The following is a 4,581-nucleotide window of genomic DNA, read 5'->3' on the forward strand; positions in this document are numbered from 1 at the left end:
ACTACTATACCCGGCAAAGTTCTCAATCAATATAGACAGAAAAACAAGATATTCCATGACAAAACTAAATTCAACCAATACGTATCAACTAACCCAGTCCTACAGAAAATTTTGGAAGGAAAACTGCAACCCAAGGGACCTGACTACCCCCAGAAAAACATAGGTATTAGAGAATCCCTCTCTACCAACTGCCAAAAGAACTAAGGGGTGAAATTCCACACATAATTCCAACAACAACATCAGCTCCTCCAAGACCCCAACCCAGCAAGCCCAGCTTCAGGTGAGATTGGGTCCCCGGCTGGGACCACCCGCCCATCACCCATCCCCCTCCATCTTCGGGGCCGCTCCGGGCTTCCAGAAGAGCCGCCCACACAGGAAAGAGATCAGCTCCCCAAGACCCCAACCCAGCGAGTCCAGCTGCAGGTGAGATTGGGTCTCTGGCTGGGACCACCCGCCCATCACCCATCCCCCTCCATCTTCGGGGCCGCTCCTGGCTTCCAGAAGAGCCGCCCACACAGGAAAGAGATCAGCTCCTCCAAGACCCCAACCCAGCGAGCCCAGCTTCAGGTGAGATTGGGTCCTCGGCAGGGACCACCCGCCCATCACCCATCCCCCTCCATCTTCGGGGCCGCTCCCGGCTTCCAGAAGAGCCGCCCACACAGGAAAGAGATCAGCTCCCCAAGACCCCAACCCAGCGAGTCCAGCTTCAGGTGAGATTGGGTCTCTGGCTGGGACCACCCGCCCACCACCCATCCCCTCCATCTTCGGGGCCGCTCCCGGCTTCCAGAAGAGCCGCCCACACAGGAAAGAGATCAGCTCCTCCAAGACCCCAACCCAGCAAGCCCAGCTTCAGGTGAGATTGGGTCCCCGGCTGGGACCACCCGCCCATCACCCATCCCCTCCATCTTCGGGGCCGCTCCGGGCTTCCAGAAGAGCCGCCCACACAGGAAAGAGATCAGCTCCCCAAGACCCCAACCCAGCGAGTCCAGCTTCAGGTGAGATTGGGTCTCTGGCTGGGACCACCCGCCCATCACCCATCCCCCTCCATCTTCGGGGCCGCTCCTGGCTTCCAGAAGAGCCGCCCACACAGGAAAGAGATCAGCTCCTCCAAGACCCCAACCCAGCGAGCCCAGCTTCAGGTGAGATTGGGTCCTCGGCTGGGACCACCCGCCCATCACCCATCCCCTCCATCTTCGGGGCCGCTCCCGGCTTCCAGAAGAGCCGCCCACACAGGAAAGAGATCAGCTCCCCAAGACCCCAACCCAGCGAGTCCAGCTTCAGGTGAGATTGGGTCTCTGGCTGGGACCACCCGCCCACCACCCATCCCCCTCCATCTTCGGGGCCGCTCCCGGCTTCCAGAAGAGCCGCCCACACAGGAAAGAGATCAGCTCCTCCAAGACCCCAACCCAGCGAGCCCAGCTTCAGAAGAGCCGCCCACACAGGAAAGAGATCAGCCCCTCCAAGACCCCAACCCCAGCGAGGCCAGCTTCAGCTTCAGCTGCAGTAAAGAAGGAGACCAGTGGAGACAGAAAGCCCCCACCAGCACCCACTGGAAGAAGAGATGGGAAGAAGACAGAATAAGAGATCACTCAGCAATAGAAACACCAACACGACCCCACCAGAATCCAGGGATCCAACACCAGCAAGACCTGAAAAGCACTACATAGATGAAGAAGAGGAGACAGACCTTAAAAATTATTTCATGAAGATGATGGAGAGCCTCAAGGAAGAAACGAGGAAATCCCTTAAAGAAATAGAAGAAAAAACAAACAAAAAAATCCATGAAATGGGGGAAAAATTCAAGAAATAAACAAATCTCTCAAAGAATCTAAAGAGCACCAAGAAAAAACAACCAAGAAAATTAAGGAAACAGCTCAAACAGTTGAAGGATTGAAAGCTGAAATAGAAACGATAAAGAAAACACAGAATGAAGGGATGCTGGAAATAGAAAAGCTCGGTAAACGGTCTGGAATCACAGATGCAAGCATCACCAATAGAATACAAGAGATAGAAGAGAGAATCTCAGGTGTTGAAGACTCATTAGAGGACATAGCATCGTCAACCAAAGAAAATCTCAAAACCAACAAATCCTTAACACAAAATATCCAGGAAATATGGGACACCGTGAAGAAGCCAAACCTGAGAATAATAGGTATAGAAGAAGGTGAAGAACTTCAACTTAAAGGTACAGAAAACATATTCAACAAAATCATAGAAGAAAACTTCCCTAACCTAAAGAAAGATATGCCTATGAAAGTACAAGAATCTTACAGAACACCAAATAGGCTTGACCAGAAGAAGAAGTCACCTCGCCATATAATAATCAAAACATCAAACCTACAGAGCAAAGAGAAAATATTAAGAGCAGCTAAAGAAAAAGGCCAAGTAACATACAAAGGCAGACCTATCCGAATTACACCTGACTTCTCAATGGAAACGATGAAAGCCAGAAGATCCTGGTCAGATGTCCTACAAACGCTAAGGGAACAAGGATGCCAGCCCAGACTACTATATCCAGCAAAGCTCTCAATTACCATAGATGGAGAAAACAAAATATTCCATGACAAAGCCAGATTTAAACAATACGTATCCATGAATCCAGCTCTACAGAAAATGCTAGAAGGAAAACCTAGAGCCAAGGAAGATAACTACATTCACAAAGACACAGGCAATATAGAATCATACTTTACAAAACACTAAAAGAAAAAGGGAGGAGAAACTACACAAAATAACTTCACTAACAATAAATCAAGCGCAAACAAGGATCACCAATCAATGGTCATTAATATCCCTCAATGTCAATGGCCTCAACTTACCTATAAAAAGACACAGACTAGCAGAATGGATACGAAGACAGAACCCTTCCTTCTGCTGCATACAAGAAACACATCTCAACACCAAAGACAGACGTTATCTCAGAGTAAAGGGCTGGGAAAAGATCTTCCAATCAAACGGCCCCAAGAAACAAGCGGGCGTAGCAATCCTAATATCTAACAAATTAGACTTCAAATTAAAATCAATCAAAAGAGATGAAGAAGGGCACTTCATATTCATCAAAGGAAAAATACATCAAGACGAAGTCTCGATTTTAAATATCTACGCCCCAAATACAAAGGCACCTACATTCGTGAAAGAAACATTACTAAAGCTCAAAATGCACATAAAATCTCACACACTAATAGTAGGAGACTTCAACACTCCGCTCTCACCGCTAGATAGGACCTCCAGACAGAAACTTAACAAAGAAACAAAAGAATTAATAGAAGTTATGACCCAACTGGGTTTAACAGACATCTATAGAACATTCCACCCAAATACAAAGGGATATACCTTCTTCTCGGCACCACATGGAACCTTCTCTAAAATTGACCACATAATAGGAAACATAGCAAATCTCCACAGATACAAAAAAATTGGAATAACCCCTGCATCTTATCAGACCACCATGCATTAACATTAGAATTCAACAATAACACAAATCGCAGAAACCCTACAAACTCATGGAGATTGAACAATGCACAATTGCACCATCCCTGGGTAAAGGAACAAATAAAAAAAGAAATTAAAGACTTCCTCGATTTCAATGAGAATGAAGACACAACATACACAAACTTATGGGACACTTTGAAAGCAGTGCTGAGAGGAAAGTTTATAGCACTAAGTGCCCACATGAAAAAACTGGAGAACAGTCATACTAGAGAATTAATAGCACAGCTGAATGTTCTAGAACAAAAAGAAGCAAACTCCCCAGGAGGAGCAGACGCCAGGAAATAATCAAATTGAGGGCTGAAATCAATCAAGTAGAAACCAGGAAAACATTGAGAAGAATCAATGAAACAAAGAGTTGGTTCTTTGAGAAAATCAACAAAATAGACAAACCTCTGTCCAAACTAACCAAAAGACAGAGAGAGAACATGCTAATTAACAAAATCAGGGATGAGAAAGGGGACATAACAACGGACTCTGAGGAAATCAAGAGAATCATCAGGGCATACTTTGAAAATCTGTACTCCACAAAATTTGAAAATTTAAAGGAAATGGACAATTTCCTGGATAGATATCACTTGCCAAAACTAAATCAAGAACAGATAAATAATCTAAACAGACCTATAACCCCTAATGAAATAGAAGCAGTCATCAAAAGTCTCCCAAACAAAAAAAGCCCAGGCCCAGATGGCTTCAGTGCAGAATTCTACCAGAAATTCAAAGAAGAGCTCATTCCAATACTCGTCAAAGTATTCCACACTATAGAAGCAGGAGGCTCACTGCCAAACTCTTTCTACGAGGCTACAATTACCTTGATACCCAAGCCACACAAAGACACAACTAAGAAAGAGAACTATAGACCAATTTCCCTCATGAACATTGATGCAAAAATACTCAATAAAATACTTGCAAACCGGATTCAAGAACACATCAGAAAAATCATCCACCATGATCAAGTAGGCTTCATTCCAGGAATGCAGGGATGGTTCAACATTAGAAAATCTATCAATGTAATCCACCATATTAACAATCTGCGAAAGAAAAACCACATGATCATCTCACTAGATGCTGAAAAAGCCTTTGACAAAATCCAGC

The sequence above is a fragment of the Mesocricetus auratus genome, unplaced genomic scaffold, assembly GCF_017639785.1.
Source record: "Mesocricetus auratus isolate SY011 unplaced genomic scaffold, BCM_Maur_2.0 contig_4057_pilon_subseq_1:43760_obj, whole genome shotgun sequence".
Taxonomy (NCBI): domain Eukaryota; kingdom Metazoa; phylum Chordata; class Mammalia; order Rodentia; family Cricetidae; genus Mesocricetus; species Mesocricetus auratus.